This window comes from Cervus elaphus, chromosome 15 (assembly GCF_910594005.1).
Source record: "Cervus elaphus chromosome 15, mCerEla1.1, whole genome shotgun sequence".
In the NCBI taxonomy this organism is placed as follows: Eukaryota; Metazoa; Chordata; class Mammalia; order Artiodactyla; family Cervidae; genus Cervus; species Cervus elaphus.
Window position 1 is genome coordinate 62,553,059 of NC_057829.1, and position 18,388 is coordinate 62,571,446.

At 38.7% G+C, this 18,388-nt stretch overlaps 1 protein-coding gene across 10 annotated transcripts in view; it reads left to right on the forward strand.

The window, feature by feature from the left end:
• Window positions 1-596: 596 nt before the first annotated feature.
• Window positions 597-18,388, forward strand: part of R3HCC1L (R3H domain and coiled-coil containing 1 like) — a 65,415-nt gene continuing 47,623 nt past the window's right edge. For 2 of the 10 annotated variants that reach the window (XM_043925309.1, XM_043925308.1), the window contains exons 1-2: window positions 723-1,016; window positions 13,319-13,422. The gene's annotated coding sequence lies outside the window, so the exon portion shown is untranslated. The other 8 variants (XM_043925305.1, XM_043925301.1, XM_043925311.1 and 5 more) reach the window with 8 other exon arrangements.

Here is an 18,388-nt window from a genome sequence, read left to right on the forward strand (position 1 = left end):
TCTTCTCAACCCAGGGATCGAACCCCGGTCTTCTGTACTGCAGGGAGGCTCTACCATCTGAGTCACCAGGGAAGCCCAAGAGGAGACTTAAACATCAGTGTTCTCCCAAGAACTCTGGAGAACACTGATATTTAAGAAGCAGGTTAGAAAAAGAATTCTTGGAGACTGAGAAGAATGACCAGAGAGGAACAAGGAAAACCTGAAGATAGTTGGAAAATAAGTGATAATGTCCAACAGCATCAAATGGTGCTTAAAGCTTAAGTTGGTGACTTGAAACTACCTTCGGTGAGTGATGGTGACGAGGGCACTTTCTTTCGGGGCAGAAGCTGCCGGGCAGAGGACGAAGGAGGAAGTGGCGACAGCCAGTTCAGACTACCTTTTTCAAAAAGCTTTGCTGTGAGGAGGAGGAATGGTACGACTGAGCAGGACGTTAGAAGCTCTGAGCCCCTTTATAGCTGAGAGGGAGGGGGGAGGAGTGAGCGGACAGCAGCGGGGGCTGCGCCCTTTTGCCTGCTCCTCCCCCCGCGTGACCCGGAGGCCGCCTACGCAGGCCGGCCTCGCGGAGACTACAGTCCCCAGAAGGCTGCGCGGCGCTGGGGGGCGGAGCCGAGGCCTGGCGCACGTCTCGGAGGCTCGAGCGGAAGGGCTAGAGCTTGGAGGAGGCGGCGGATGCGGAGAGCCGAGACGCCCCGGGTAACAAGTTGCTTCGCGTACCTGTCCCTCCCTCCCTCCGCACTCCAGACTGGGGCTCGGGGCTTCCAAGTCTCCCTCAACACTTGGGACAAGCTTTCTTTCCCGTTTTGTTACCGGTATTTTTCTTCTCACGTGACGCGTGGGGCCGGCCCCCGCCTGCGGCGGAGGTTACTGGGAAGCTCCCGCCCTTCGACCCCTGCGGGCCCTGGGTTGCGGGGAACCGTCTCAGACCACTTTTTCCTTCTTTGGGCTGCGTGCTTGCTTTGGGTGTTCTCCCCAAATACTGTCTGCGAAGGGGCAGTTCCTTTCCTGTGTTTCAACAGGTACTGACTGGGGACTTGGGGACCCCTTTTTCTCTCCAGTGGGTAGGAGGCTGTGGACACCGGGGGCCACCTGAGACTACCCCGGGGCTTCGGGCGATTTCGGGGCGCGAGCCCTGAGCCTCTGGAGCGAGTCCGCTGGGCTGGCTGGGAGCCCCGGGCTATGAGCTCGGAGTGAGCTGTCTGTTCGCGAGGGAAGGTATACTTCCTGGTTTTCTTGGGCCACCCTCGAAAAACTCCCAAGTCCGCTTTTTAAAGTTTTCTTTATCAATAAAAGCCTCCTCTCAGAGTTGAGTAGGGAAGAAGCACAGGATTTGGAATCTGATGTCCTGGGTAGAGTCTCGGGCCTGCCACTTGCTGCATCGTTATCTTTTGTAGCCCGTTTATTGCCTCCCGGGTTTCCCAATCTGAAAAATGGGGGTGATCGTCTTTGGCCTGCTTGCCTTCCAGTGTCGAGCGGTTTAGCAGAAGTGACATGTGTCAGAAAACATGTTTCCCATATAACAATCTCACTGTCTTTTCTGTCTCCAGCCCAGGTCAGTTGAATTTTCAAACCGTGTTCATGTCTTTATGGACTTGATCATAAACGTGAACCGTATGAAGATCAAATGATTTAGTAAATAGGGGGAAAATGTCTTTGGAAACGAAAGTGAATCATACAGATGTTCTTATGTCGTGTTCCTGGTGAAGAGGTAACATTAGGGCCCCATCACCTGTGGAGTCAATTTTAAACTTCGTCTGGATTTTAAGGTCCCACCAGAATTTGGATTGTTCTGTCCCACCAGCTTGCGTGCACGCACTTACCAGCAATCTTGTTCTCCTCTTGCTTTGTTACAGCCATCCTTTCTAAAGTGCTACACAGTGGACAAGTATCCCGGAAAGTACTTAATGTTCCTCATGTGTAGTGCTAGGCTTATGCTTGTCCCCAGCTGGTCGGCCCTTTTGAGGTACTACTTGTTCTAAACCTAGCTCTGATTGTATCACAGTATCACTAACCTGAATGTATACTAGCTGAAATGAGAAATATTGGAGTTATTTTTACCTATCCTAGATACATGTGTTAGGAGTCTGTGTTACCTTATAGTTAGAATTTAGAATATAAACAGCCAGTATTCATATCTAGTTTTTATTCTGGCAGTTCAGTCTGAGACTCCAAGCAGGTGACTTTGTTTCTCTTTCCCCTTGTAGAGAGTGAGGATTTTACAGTCAACTTTTTGTGGGTTTGGCAGTATAGTAATTAGGTAGTCTTGTATTATTTCTGAAATCATTGGTTGGAAAATACTTGAATGTGGTTCTGAAACCAAAGGATGGCAGTACAATTGTTGAATGTATAAAGCTGAACAAATCTGAGTTGAAATCCTGGTGCTGTGACTTCCAGTTCATGAGATCTGGCAAATTATTTAATCTCTTTAAGCTTGTCTACTAATTTCTGAAAAGAAGATGATATCATTTACCTGTTAAGGTGTCTATACAGATTAAATGAGATGTGAATATAAAGTAGTGCTGGAGTGAGTACTTGCTCATTATTTTGTTGCTATTCTAATTGATGACTATGATGATGGTAAAAAGTGATGAAATTTTAGGTAAAGTATTTTCTTAAGATTCAATTTTGTTGTTGTTGTTCGTAAAGTGAGGATAGTTATCCTTAACCCATAAACTTAAGGAAGCACTAAGAAGTGCTTAGGGTTTTTTTTTTTAAAGCAGTTGCATTTTATATAAAGATTTTTACGTTTAGAAGATTCCAGAACGCTCTTGTTGCTGGGGTGTGCTATTGGGCCAGTGCTTCATTGATAACCCATAATAAGAATTTAGTTTTGTGTCTTTCTGCACATTGTAGCTTGTAGCAGAACAATTATCTATGTTAATGACTTCAGTTGAGTTCATTTCAGTCGCTCTTTGCCACCCCATGAACTGCAGCACTCCAGGTCTCCGTGTCCATCACCAACTCCGGCGGAGGCCAACCAAACCCATGTCCATTGAGTCGGTGATGCTATCCAACTATCTCATCCTCTGTCGTCCCCTTCTCCTCCTGCCCTCAATCTTTCCCAGCATCAGGGTCTTTTCAAATGAGGCAGCTCTTCACATCAGGTGGCCAAAGTATTGGAGTTTCGGCTTCAACATCAGTCCTTCCAATGAACACCCAGGACTGATCTCCTTTAGGATGGACTGGTTGGATCTCCTTGCAGTTCAAGGTACTCTCAAGAGTCTTCTCCAACACCGCAGTTCAAGAGCATCAGTTGTTCAGTGCTCAGCTTTCTTTATAGTCCAACTCTCACATCCATACATGACTACTGGAAAAACCATAGCCTTGACTAGACCTTTGTTGGCAAAGTAATGTCTCTGCTTTTTAATATGCTCTCTAGGTTGGTCATAACTTTCCTTCCAAGGAGTAAGCGTCTTTTATTTTCATTGCTGCATTGTTAATGACTTAGATATTGACTATTGACTAGGGTAGAGTTTTATAGAACATTTTTTATTGGCTTCCCACCCTCCCTGCCTTTTTTTTTTTAAAAGCCAGACTATTTGACTCTAAAAGTTCAATCTAGTTGGTAGGGGCCAGAAGATTTGGTGACTCAGTTTCTGAAAGTGATAACTTAGTGGTAAGTGCTTATGGTGGCACTGGTGTGTGTGTGTGTGTATCTACAAGGAGTGAGAGTTTAGAGAAACCACGGGGGAACGTCTACTAAAGAAAACTGATTTGTTGGTCCAAGCAGAGTCTTAGAGTTAAGAGTTGAAATGTTTACTTTTCATTCCTTCAGATGCTGTGTTTATTACAAGTTGTCTGGAGATGCAACTGTCTAGGAACTGTTTCCTTTACTCTCTTTTTTATGTGGTTTCTCCTGGTTCCACTTTACCAGTTTCACCCTGACCTGTAGTTAAGAATCAGCAAGATGACAATTTTTTTTTCCTACTACAGACTTGTGTATAAACTGTAACAATAGTCATTTCCATTAAAATCTGCTTTGTGTGCTGTACCATGTTATTTTTTTCCTTTATGTTTTAAACATTTTTGTTCTTTTTTATTTAAAAGAAATTTTTGGAAGATAGACCCATTTTCAGGCTTAGTGAAGGACAGTATTATCGTTACTGTGTTTAGTTATTATATTTTCTTATAGTCATGAATTTAGGTGATACATATATATTCACTCTCATAAAGCTTCACATGATCACTGTAATTTTTTTAGCCAAGGTTAAGTTTGTTGACCATGCCCACTGAACCCTGAAAAATAGCAAAACTAATTGTCTAATGTGTTTCAATCTGTGACCCTGTCCTCATTAGCTCACCATTTACAAACTATCTCACCAGAATGAGTGATAAGACTAGTGTATTGTTGATTTGGCACTTGTGCACTCATTAGACATGACAGAAGTAAATGAACTAGTGCCAGAAGTAGAAGTGTAGATTTTTAATTATATAAAACTGCAATACAAGACTAGCACTCGCACTATGTATAAAACTGGTGACCTGTGGGATGATCTTTGATAATCACTAACCTGAACTATATTTTAGACATTTTAGTTGTTGAATTGTATTGGTTGCAGGCATCCCACCCACAGGAGAAGTGAGAAGAAATGGAACTAGGATGTTCATGTCTTAAAAGAGAACCTACTTCTACTATGCCACCCACCAGAAAATGTGTTCTTAGCTAGTGGGGAAAGCATGCAAAGTTTTCTGTTAATGAGCCCAGTAGGATGAATGAAGCCTGGGTAACTCCTGAACTCCTGAGAGCTTATTAGAATGACAGAGGAATCCCAGTTGTCAGAGGTTTAGAGAGAAGAGAAGTTACAGGGTATTGCTGTGCAGAGGTAAACCTGCATGTGGAGAGAGTATTTTCCTCGCAGTAGAACATGGACCCATTGCTCACAATCCATGGTATGCATTTTCACAGTCTCATGCTAGCCTCTGTCTAGTTTTTTATTCTTCAAATTTGTCCTTCAGTTTTATCTGTTGTCCCTTGTGCCCCTTTTGTAAAATTTTTCGTTATTATTTATTTTTATGTCAAACATGGCTGGTTTAGACTAGGGATAACAACAGAAGCAGAGAAGCACTGTTAGAAGCAGCAGATTCTTGTGCCTAATATTCTGAGGTTCCCAAATAACATGAGTTAACCTGTACATATGGTAATATGAATTTCTAGAATGGACAAATTCATGACTGTTTAACTTAGTACAAAGGCAAAAATAAGGGCAAATGGTATGTGGTATTCTTATTATGAGATTCGCCTCTTAGGAACGAATAGGTGTAGTGTTAATCCTGGCTTGCATACGGGCCGTTTCAGGTTCTTTGCCATGGAATACCAGATGAGTATTAAAGAAGGGAAGCCCTTGGATTTAAACATTCCCCTCTGAAATTTATACCAGCAGCCCTGGTTGTTTTTTTCTTATCATCTGTAAAACAGGGTTAATAATACCAACCCTGCTTGTTTATAAAGAGTAGAGGGAAAAGTTAACAAGGATGTCTTGGAAATGGGGTAACTGTAGGGGAAAGACTGACGGAAGGGCAGAGACAGAGAGAGGAAAAGTCTCACATTGGGGTGGGTAACTTGTCCCTGAGACAGAAAGAGGATACACAGCAAAAGCAGAGAGTGAGGGTTAGTCAGAGACAGACAGGGGACATCAGAAACACTTTAGAGGGACAATCAGACTGAGGCAGTTAGAAAGAGGGGTAAACAGATGTAGAGGAAAGGGCTGACTTAGAAATGACAGGTGGATTCAGGGAGGGAACTGGTGAAAGACTGCAAGAGGGAACAACCAGGAGGGCATGGCCAAGAGCTTGTTGAGTTAGTTTTTTGAGTTTTTATCTGTTACTTGGGGAGATCTTGTAGATGTTTGTAATTAGCCAAGAGAGGGAAGAAATGCAGATTTTAGTAGTAAATCAAGTAACATGTTTATACAATTTTTATTACACTAAAATTTTCCCTTAAGCACTCATTTTATTTTGCTTATTCAAAATACAAACACCAAGCCAACTTTGGCTGCAGGCCTGTTAACTGCTTACTTGACCCCTTCATAGGATTGTTGTTGTTCAGTCGCTAAGTCGTGTCCAACACTTTTGCAACCCTATGGACTGCAGCCTGCCAGGCTTCTCTGTCCATGAGATCTCCCAAGCAGAAATCCTGGAGTGGTTTGCCATTTCTTTTCCACGGCATCTTCCTGACTCAGGGATTGAACCTGCGGCTTCTGCGTGTCTCCTGCATTGTAGGGGGATTCTTTACCGCTGAGCCACCAGGGAAGCCCTCATAGATATACTCATTTTAAGAAATTAAATGACTAGTTTCTTTTTTGAAATACTTTTTTCTTTAAAAAAAAAATTAAATACATTCTTACTGTGGAAAACTTGGAAAATACAGAAAAGTTTAAAGAACACCAACAAAACTCATAATCTCACAACCTAAGCAACATATAACGAGGCCTGCCTTTTCATTTTGTTGATGGTTTCCTTTGGTTTGCAGAAGCTTTTGAGTTTGATGTAGTTGCATTTGTTTATTTTTGGTTTTGTTGCCCTTCCCAAGGAAACAGATTTCAAAAAAATATTGCTAAGACTGATGTCAAAGTGTGCTGCCTATGTTTTCTTCTAGCAGTTTTATGGTTTCAGGTCTTACATTTAAGTCTTTCATCCATTTTGAATTAATTTTTGTATTTGGTGTAAATAAGTGGTGTAGTTGTATTCTTTTACATGTGGGTGTCCAGTTTTCCCACCAGCATTTATTGAAGAGACTGTTTTCCCCCATTGTGTAGTCTTGCCTCCAGTATTGTTGATTAATTGACCCTGAAAATGTGGGTTTATTTCTGGGATGTCTGTTTTCTTACATAGTCTGGTCAATCTTTGCAGTTCATCCCATTTTACTAAATGTAAAATAGAGCAGTATCTATTTGAGGTTATTAGGACTCCATGGAAGAGGAGGATCTTGAAGGAAGTGATAGAATGATAAATTGAGAGGACAGAAGAAAATTCCACATAGAGTGATGAGAAGCTAGAAGCAAAAAGTGCAGTATGTTTATTGAATGAGACAGAAGGGGTATTTTAACAATATTGCACAAATGGAAGATGATGAGTAGTAAAGAGATGTGATTTGCTAGGTTTACATGTATATGGGAATAATGAAGAAATAATGGAAGGTTCTGAAGGCTGGGCTAAAGAACTTAGATTTGATCCTTAAAGATGATATTTTTGTTGAAAGTCATGATGAAAACAGTATTTGAGAGAGATTGTCCTGGTGGCTTAGTGGGGTAACGCCAAGTAGGGAGTGGCTTTAGGGTAGGGCAATAGGACAGTCATGGAATAACGTAGAAATAGAAAGCATAATAGCTCTTGTGGAGGAAGAACAATAAGTGTAGGGTTAGAAAAGCTTTAAGTTGGAATACCTCAAAGTTTTGAGTTTGACAGATAGCTGTATTGTAGTATTTTGATAGTGACATTGAGGAAGGCTCTCAGAGAGGTCTCGGGAGAAAGATAATGAGTTCAAGTGCTTTTACAAGTTGTAGGTTTGAGTGGTAGTTGAAAAATCTGGTACTTTAAAAGTAAAGATCTTCATTATTAAATTTATATAAATGAATGCTGTCCTTTTTAAAGTAATCATTCTTAAGACCATGCATTTATTCTAGCAAATAATTATTCTTTGGAATTTGTCTTTTGGAACTGCTTTCAGAACCATTAGAGCCATACAAGAAAACTAATCTCATTACTTTATGGTCATATCTTCTGTGCCCAAGAATATTATCTTGCTTGATCACTCATCTTATTTACCATATTTATTTCTAAGTGATATTTGACGGTCCCTAGAAGTTAATCTGCCGAGGCATGAAATTTATTACCATGCTGGATATTTAGATAACTGTCATCACTGCTGAGAACAACCTTAAGCTGTGATAGCATTCCGAGAAGAGATGCTAGTGCTGCTGGTTAAGAGGGTGGGTTCTGGAAGACTAGGTTTGAATGATCTCTTTAGTACATTAATTCTGTATCTTGAATAAGTTTCTTAACTTGCCTGGGTCTCAGTTTCCTCATTTTTTAAAAGGAAGATGGTGATAATACTTCCTGCTTCATAGGATTATTGTGAGGATTAGCTACTAGAATGGTGTCTGGCATATTTTAAAAGCTCGCTAAGTGTTAGCTATTTATTACCGTCACAGCAACTACTATTGTTACCATCTCCATTTTGTCTGTTTATCTTTTTAGTTTTAAAAATCACTTATGTTCCTGTTTAATTACATCTTGTATGAATGGAATGATAGACAGCTAGAGTTAAAATCAGAGCTCAAATAAATGATTGGACATATAGGAATGAGGCTTTTTAGAATGTGTGACCTAGAACTTAGTGGGAGAAGAGCAGAAAAGATAAATTTTCCTCACTGTGAAGTTTGGCCAAGGATAGAATATTGGGGAATATTCATGGTAAGGGAGTGCGAAGCAGAAAAGGAGGCAGCAAAGGAGCAGTGGAAGATTGTTTAGAGAGAGAAAGAAAATCAGGAGTGTACATTAGTATAGAGGTTATATTAATTAGGATAAGATTTGGTTGCAGTCAAATAATAGAGACTTAAGCGTGATAGAAGTTCATTTCTCTCAGTGTCACGAATTCCAGAAGTGGTCTGGGACAGTTGTGGTTTGTCATGGTGTCATGTTGCTCCACTGTGCATGGATTCTATTCTTTTCCAAAGTTGCTTGGTGGTCTAAGATGGCTGTTGGAGCTCTAACCTCTTCATCCACGTATGAACCAGCAGAAAGGAGGAAGAGGACACATCTTCTTCCCTTGAAAGATACTTCCTGGAAGTTAGATGTACCACTTTTGGAATAGGAATTCTGTTGGTCACAGAGCCACACCTTCCTGCAGGAGAGGTTGGGAAATGTAGAATATTTTGAATGCTCAGAGCCTGGAGAGAAAAATGAGGAAAAATAAGGATAACCCAAGGGTAGCTAGTTGAAGAATATAGGGTAGATAACAGAATTAATAGTCTGTGTGTGTGTGCCAGGCCGCTTCAGTCATGTTCGACTCTTTGTGACCCATGGACTGTAGCCCTCCAGGCTTCTTTGTCCCAGGCAAAAATACTGGAGTGGGTTGCCATGCTTAGGATAGTTTAATTCTTTATTGATAATCCTTGATAGAGTTTCTGTACTTGTGAAACTATGAGTATGAAACTATTCTTATCAAACTACATCAATAGTACTCTTTTTAGGGTGTTATCCCTTCATGAATCCTTAAGTAAGGATTATCAGTCTCTTATAGGGAAAAAGGTGATGGGTATGTATGTATATGTATGCATGTGTGTGATATGTGTATAGATATATACATTAATATATATATTTCCTCATTTAGCATTTCCTCATTTAGTGTTTGCCAAAATTGCTTCATATAGCAACAGCCTGCTTTAAAATTGATAGTATTTAAGCGTCTGATATCTTTCTTTAGTTCTTTTAAGCTTCTAATTTTACCTAGCCGTCTATTCACTTTCCAATTTGGTTTGTTTTGGGCCATTGTTTTTAATCTGTCTCTGTCCTTTTATATTACTACTCTCTCTCACTGCTGTTAATGCTGTTAATCGTACTTCCCAAAATAGATAAATGAGCAAATTTAATTAAATGTGTTATTTGCATTCTCCTGATCATTAATGAGTTTGTATGTAAGGTCAGGCCTACAATCTCCCTAGTATTATAATGACTGAGTTTTCTCTATCCACTAAATGGATAAGTATTTGCTTTAGAGTTTTTTATTTTTAAAGCTTCCATATTTTGTATGTTATGTTCTTTTAATGTTGGAAATATGAAGGTCTTCTAACAATAAAGGGAGAGTGTTTTCCCTGTTTGAGAGTAAGATACAGACTTATTCCTGTTTACCTAAGTACTTAAAAGTACATTTTCTAAAGGCAAGGACATTCTTTCATGAAAGCATAGTACAGTTATCAAAATCAGGAAATTAACATTGATTTAATATTATACTGTAGTCCACAGATTTATTCAGATTTCACTCATTATCCCTATAATGTACTGTTTTGTAGCAAAAGAAAATTCTGGCTCTTGGAGTGTATTCAGTTGTCATGTCTCTTTAGTTTCCTTTAATCTGGAACATTTCCTCAGTCTTTGTTTTTGTATGACGTTAACATTTTTGAAGAGTACAAGCCAGTTATTTTGCTGTTATTATTGTTGAGTCGCTAAGTTGTGTCCTACTCTTTGCCATCCGATGGACTGTGGCTTGCCAGGTGTCCCTGTCCTTCACTGTCTCCTGGAGTTTGGTCAGATTCATGTCCACTGAGTCTGTGATACTATCTAACCATCTCATCCTCTGCCATCGTCTTCTCCTTTTGTCTTCAGTCTTTCCCAATATCAGGGTCTTTTCCAGTGAGTCAGCTTTTTGCATCAAGTGGCCAAAGTATTGGAGCTTCAGCTTTAACGTCAGTCCTTCCAATGAATATTCAGTGTTAATTTCCTTTAGAATTGACTGATTTAATCTCATTGCAGTCCAGGGGACTCTTAAGAGTCTTCTCCAGCACCACAATTCGAAGGCATCAGTTCTTTTGTAGAATGTTTATAAATTGGGTTTATCTGCTGTTTTCTCATTACTGGCTTCAGTTTACCCATTTCTGGCAGGAGTACCACAGAAGTAATGTTGTACTTCTCAGGGCATTGTGTCAGGAGGCACAGGATGTTGAAATATTAGTAATGTGGTCTTGGATCACTCCTTTAAAGGTAGTATTTGCCAGGTTTTCCAGTGCAAAGTTACTATTTTTCCTTTTATAATTACTTTGGTGGTAAAATATGCATAAAATTGATCACTTTAACCATTTTAACCAAAGTGTATATTCAGTGATTAAGTACATTGACATTGTGTTTATAATTTTGAGGTATCTTTGAAAAAATACTTTGAGATTTTGTAAATTTCCTACTACTTCTTGAACTTTTACTAACTTTTGTATTTCTGCCTGAATCATTTTCATGATGGTTCCTAAATGGTGATTTTCTAATTCCATCATGTCTCCTGTACTTACTTATAATACTTTTTTTCATTATTTATTTTGATGCTGTTACTGATTTGTTCAGTGGGAGCCCATTCAAGCTGATTCCTGTTTCCTTTTGCTTTGCCTTTGTCACTTATACACACATTCGTATACATCTTTATCTGTCTACTGAAAGCATTGAGTTTATATTAATACTTCTGGTCACAGTCCAACACTACAGGGTTTATTCTGTATTTATAACCCCCTCTTCCAAAAGTGAGAAACTTGTCCCTATGATTTCGCATTTTTACTTATTGGCCTAGTCCTAGAATACCAGAGAATAGTTTCATACCACTGCTTAAAAAGAGTTCAATATTTGTTTTCCTTTTCCTATGGGCATATAGTCTAAATCGTCACTGGTCAATAAAGTAGCCATTAACTGCATGAATTGAGATGTGTTGTAAATGTAAAATGCATACTGGATTTTGTAAACTTAGTATGAAATAAGAAATGTGAAATATCCCATTAATATTTAAATAATATGTTATATGTTGAAATATTTTAGATATATTAGATAAAATAAAGTTAATTTTAACCATTTTAACATGGCTGCTAGAAAATATTAAATTACATATGTGCCATCCATTATCTTTCTATTGGACATCGCTGAGCAAGAAACCACGTTCAGAAGTTACTTGGGTTAGTTTTCTCCCCAACTTTCTTTCTGTGACATAGTTATGTTAGTCATTTGCAATACAGTTCATTTCTATTGTATTCTAAGTTTTTCTCCCCATCCTAATTGATCTTACTTATTTTTGAGCATGTGAAGCATTAATATGGTTCCAAAAGTCAGAATTATATTAAATATATGTATACACACTCAAAGCAGTGTCACCCATTTCTTCTTTATTTTTCACCCTGTTTTCACCCAGCCTTTATAGGTAATCAGTCTCATCAGTCTCTGGATTACCTGTTTGGTGTTTTTTTCCCCCAGGTACGAGGAGATAACACATTTTTTAAAAATTTCTTAACTTTTTCACAAAATTTAGCATACTGTAGATACTCTTTTGTACTTTGCTTTTTTTGAATTAACCATTTCACTTCAATATGTTTTGGAATCCATTCCATATCAATTTATAGCACTCACCGTCCCATCCTCCCTTTGTCTGTTCCTCCCTCTTATGGTTACACAGTACTCTGTTGTGATAACCTTAACCATTCTCTCATGCTGTTTCCAGTGTTTTGAATTTATAAGCAGTGCTGTAGTAAACTAACCTTTTTTATATATATTTTTGTATGTTGTAAGTGTATGTTTGGGTAAATACCTAAAATAGCATAGTTAGGTCAAAAGTTTAAAAGCAAATATAGTTTTCTTAAATATTGCTCAATCCCTTTCTGTGGGAGGTTGTACAAGTTTGAATTTGCACCATCATTGTATGAGAGTTTTTCCCATAAACTAATCATCCAAGTATGTTGGTATGCTTTTTAATTTTTGCTATCCTATTTGTAGTTAGAAACAAAGTATCTCAATGTAGTTTTAATACTCACTTTGTAGTTAATAATATTTTCATAGAATATATAAAGGTCATTTTAGTATCTTTCTTTGTGAATTATATTTTTAAGTTCATTTTTCTATCAGACTTTTTTTTTCTCCCTCAGTTTTTAAGAATCCTGTAGAAGTCCAGTTATTTCCTTATGATAAATTCTTTAAAGGAGAATTGCTGGATCCAAAGGTCCTTTGATATATAAAAGATTTTGGAATATTGTTAAAATGCTTTCTATATTAATAAAATATGTATCTCCATTAACAATGTGGAGCCCTATTCAGTCTTTACTCACCAAAACAGAGCTTACTTTTTAATCTTTGCTTGTCTGATGGATAAAATAGTAGATTTATTGTGAATATCTTTGCCAACTGATGATGGTTTATTTTTTATTTGTCTAGCTAGCTGTCCATTCAGCATCTTCTTATTGAACATCCACCATGTACCATCCTAAAAGTTAGAACTACAGTAATGACTAGAAGTTGAACATCTTTTTGTATTTCAGTCATTTGTATTATTTTGTTTCTTATCTCCGTCTCTCTCTCTCTCTTTCATGGCATTTAGTAGATGTTTTGTCCCCTCAGACTAGTTCTCAGAGGATTGAGAAGGAGAAAAAATGGCATTTCCATATTCTGTTCTGTTGTTGAACTTCTAAAAAGTATTTTTATGCATGTGTTTATTTTCATTGCCCATTCTATGGCAAATCACTGTGTGAAACTCTTAAGAGTATTCATGAAATGAGATCATGAAAGTTAAATGCACAGACAGGTGTCAAAGAAATGATAATTACACATTTTTGTAAAACTAACTTTTATCATTATTATTTTCCAGGAGAGGCTGCTATCAGAAGGGAACTTTTGTACCATTTGCCTCAGATACAGCCTGTCTGCACCTTCTAGAGTTTTATTATTCAAAAAATAAATGCCACTTATTTGGTAAGTCAGTTAACTATAAATATTATTTACTCTGTTTGCTTATGTTTTGTATTTTTTAAGTGCCATTTTACTTTGTAACTCTCATATATAACAAGTTTGAAAGTGGCAGTATCTTGAAAGACTTTCAGGATCTTTTGAAGATTTTCTTGCTTCTATTCACTGTCTTTCTTAAATTTTGATGTTTGTTGTAAAGAGAATAGGGGCTTGTTAAATATTGGAATTGATTCTCAAAGTTGGATTACTAGCTTTGCTCTTTTCAGTCTCTTTCTACTATGAGAACTGAGAATTAACATCTTTCCTGGTCAGCTCTAGCCTCCCCTAGTTCAAATAGGGAGCAGCAAAGATGCAGTGTTATGGTAGGAGTTTGATGAACTGATTCAGGAAGACTATATGATCAGTAAAATCCTCAGGAAACCATAATAAAGCAGAATGAATAAGGCTATGAAAGAAATTATGGATGAAAACTAATTAGATAGCTAGTGAAACTGATTTTAATTTTTAAAATGTTACTCTATAGATGTTTATTTTTAATTAATTTTTTTTCCCAGAAGACTTAAGTTGCAATGACCTGCTGTTTTGTGAGAGGTTTCTCTTCCCCACATCCTGTGATACTCTTTTCAGTCTGTTCCAGCTTCTGACGCTCATGTGTAGCCATTGGCAACCAGGAAACGGATACATAGGATGAGGGCTTTTTCAGAGGGTCAGTCATAGCACTGTCAGGAGATAATTGTCCTTGTTTGCTGCTGAAGCACATGCAAAGAATTGGATGAAAGCTATAAAGAAATGATACTGGTGATTTGCAGAATTTCCTTTTAAATGGGTTTGCACAGCAAGACATAGAAGTAAATGTTGATGTTGAGAACTGAGCTCAAAACAGAGTACTATCAGATAAAATTTAAGAATGAGGAGCCACTGGCACAGAAAAAAGGGGAAGGAAGATTCTCCTTTGATATGTCTTTTTGGTAGCCTCTCAGCTTCTGCTAACATCAGAAAGCTGACTTCAGGTGTTCCTAGATGATGTGCACGGCTCATGTCAGTTGAGAGAGACATGGGATTTCATTGTGCTTGACTCTGAAAGGGCCACATCTCAGAGCAAACCAAGTGAGTTTTAATCTTGGTTATTTAAAATCTCCTTGTACCTGTCTTATTAGGAGTATTATTTTTTTTTTAAGAAGAAACTAATTTGCAACTGGCTATAAAGAGTGACATTGTGTCCGGGAAAATGCTGTACTAACACTGCGCTGTCCCACAGGGGCACTTCTCAAGTCCCCAAACACAGTGCTGACAATCTGTGACAGCCAGTGAATTGTTGGGTAGCATTTTGGGAGGATGGACAGCAGAGTGAGGCAGTTGTGTGTAAGTTACAGAGGCGATGGGGAGGGGGAGAAATGAGAGAGGAGCAAAGCAGCTCAGGTTCTGTGGGCAATTCGAACGGTAGCTATTCTCCTTGTTAGCTCTGCTGATACCACTGAAATGAACAGCTGGAATTGGTTTCAGTGGGGTAGAAATGTGTTTCACTTTTCCTTTCAAGGTGTTATGGTTTCATTCTGTCTTCAAAACTGTAAGGTTAGATGTTCTGTTGATAAAAGTAGGAGTTGAATAGATTGAAAAGTTTTGAAGAGACTAGAAATATCACTTGATGCTAGGAAATGAAACTGTAAAAATCAAAGGAATAGGGATGGGTCTTACCTTTTCTAGAGACTGTTGCAATGGTAGTAAGGTAGTAAGGCCAGTTACCATATCTAGATCCAAAATGATTGGGCTCTTATCTCAGAAAAATGTATATCCTGATATTTGTTAATTTATTAGATACCACTGGTGGCTCAGTGGTAAAGAATTCACCTGCAGTGCAGGAGACATGAGTTCGATCCCTGGATTGGGAAGATTCCCTGGAGAAAGAAATGGCAACCCATTCCTGTATTCTTGCCTGGGGAATCCCATGGACAGAGGAGCCTGGTAGGCTACAGCCCATGAGGTTGCAGAAGAGTTGGACATGACTCAGCAACTAAACAACAACATTCTAAGGTATCATCAGCTATTTGTTTCAGAAACAGTTGGCCAACTATAGGAATCTTCACCAGGTAGCAAGGCACAAGTTTCTGGATATTTGGACTATGGAGTGTGATGTGGGGCAAACTTTGGTTCAGTTCTTTCTCTGATCATGAGAATGGTTATACAAAGTAAGTGTATTTGATTGCTCCCCTAGATGTAATGTCTGTTTATGAGTATGGGGTTAGACTTGGGGCACATTGATACGGAGCCCGTTCCTCCTGTTGATCCTGTTTCTGGGTTTTGGTTAAATGTTACTGCTTGCTCGTTGATACCATTGGGTTAAGCAAGTGTGATGTTGAGCGATGTCAGTATTAAGACTGTGTGCTATCGTAACACCTTTACCTGATGGTACATAATAATAATAATAATAATTTAAAAAAAAAAGCCAGGGTAAATGAAAGAACAGATGGTGTAAGGGAAGGTTTGGAGACCTCGACACAACAGTAATAGTATAACTTCTCAGCAATTGCCTGTAGGGTCTAGACTTGACTCTGCATTGCTTATGGTATTGAATGACTGAACCTGGTGTTGAAGGCCCTCCAGGCTGAAAACGGAATATTCTTTCTGGCAGAATATTCCACACTTTGCTATATTAACCCTTTGGCTCTAGTAGTTTCTGTAGCTGTCTCCAAAATAAGGTTTTTTGAATTACTGCCTCTTCAGTTTGTTCAGACCATTCCTTCTACTTGGAATATCTCCCTTCAGTCCCCAGTCTACATACTAGCTTTCAGTTCCCCTTTTATGATATCTTCTTCAACTGTTCCAGGCCCTAAGTGATAGCTCTCTTCTCTGAATTTTTATCATTTACAACTTTTTATTTGGCAATTTTGTATTGCCTTAAAACATCTTTTTAAAAAAATTTCTTACTTCCCCAATTAGGCAGAGACAGCTTAAAGAGGAGGCTATGTTTTTCATGTGGTTCAAACTGTGTCCTTAACTATGGTCCAACTTTACAGTTTCCACTGTCCCAGCATAAATCTCAGTACAATACGTGCACTTAAAAAATGTTAGGCTACAAGAGAATGCCATTACCTATTGTTAGCTATTACTGACCTTTAACATTTGTCTTGCTTTTTGTATCATAAAAATATTAGATTAAAATACAGTTTAGTACCCGAGCCATGTTTGTTCAGTAGATTATTCTACTTTGAAAGCCTTTTGTAACCCTCTGGACAGGTTTCCTGATCCGTAAAGGAGCAGTTCTCTGAAGATGTTTCTGTATTCCAAGGTAATTGTTTGCTGTTCTTGAAACTCTAATTAGTAAACTTTCAGTCTGCATCTAAGAGAGTGTTTTATTTATTAATTATCTGTTTTTTTCTTTGCCTGCTTTAAAGTGAAGCTTGCTTCTTTTGGTGTCTCAGTTTCTGATCAGCCACATTTGGTCTTCACACTTGCTAGTACAGCTACAAGGAGGAAGGAGATGAGTTGTAACTGTATCTCTAACAAACCTTTACAATTATTCTCTTTGGTTATTATTGCACTTTGGTATTTTTGCCTTTTTTAAAACTATACTATGCTTTGTTTACCCCATTTTTTTAGAAGGCATGTATTCCAGTCTACTGTAGTAGTTAAGTGTAGGGACTTCAGAATCCTAACCAACACTTGGAAGCTGTGTGATCTTAAGTAACTTTAGTTTCAGATTTCTCATCTGTAAAATTGAGATAATAACAACTACCTCTTGGTATGTACTTGGGGTCAAATGAGACAATATGTATAAGACACAGTTTAAGCCTATTAGCCTCTGTTTTCAAAACTTACTCAGTGGTTTATTAGCTTTAGTTTGTGAACCCTAGGCTTCTGTGGTGGCTCAGATGGTAAAGAATCCGCCTGCAATGCAACAGACCTGGGTTCAATCCCTGAGTCAGGAGGATCTCCTGGAGAAGGGAATGGCAACCCACTCCAGTATTCTTGCCTGGAGGACTCCATGGATAGAGGATCCTGGAGGGCTACAGTCCATGGGGTCAGAAAGAGTCAGACATGACTGAGTGACTTTCAAATGGGAAAAACAATCAAGCTTATTGCATGTCAGATTTAAGGCACAGCCCTGAAAGCCTTATTCGTTCCAACTCTTTTGTTCTCAATTGCACTATAGGATATCAGTGTAACCCAGGATAGACCCAGGAAAGGAACTAATTTCAATGAAGTGTAGAAACCCAGACCAACCTCCAGGTGTGTAGTGAGGGGAAGAAATTTTAGGGAGGTGTTTTCTTCTCTCCTCTCTCCCACCAGATAGGTATATAGAGTAGGAAGCAGAGTGCTTGCTCTACCTCTGATACATATGGCTATTGTTCAGTTATATTAAAGCTTTGATCTGACTGCCTTTTGAGGTGGTCAGTTGTAGGTGCAAATATTAGACTCGGAACAGCTGAGTTGGTGAACGATGGAGTTACCACATCAGTGGAGTGTGAAGGGACTGAGCTGCGGACTGTTTCCCAGCCTCTAAAGCGTGAAATCAGTTGCTGCTGATGCATGGCGGCTGTAGCCAGTGAAGTATAAAATAAGTTGGGAGCGTGAATTGTGTTGTGTTGTGAGAAAAACCTTTTCATGCCATGGTTTGTTTACATATTTTGGGGCCCTCAGGACCCCTGCTGGAATCATCTCTCCTGTGTCTTCCATTGTCTGGATAACTCAGATTTTTTTTTGAAACATTTCTTCAGTTACACAGACTATAATCTTTGTTCAGCTGCATGCACAGAGGCAAAGGCTATAAATGTCTGGAGCAGACTAATACTAAAATACTGACTGTTATATTCTGTTTAAGATTACATCTGAAAATGCCCTTTGCAGTAGGTATTTATTGTACAAGTTTCTTCTCTCTTTAGATTCAGATTTGAAAGTGCACTCTGCATTCTGCTTTGAAGGTTCCTCTAGTCTAGGAACTGTGCCATCAGTTTCACTGTTCATTGTTCCCATG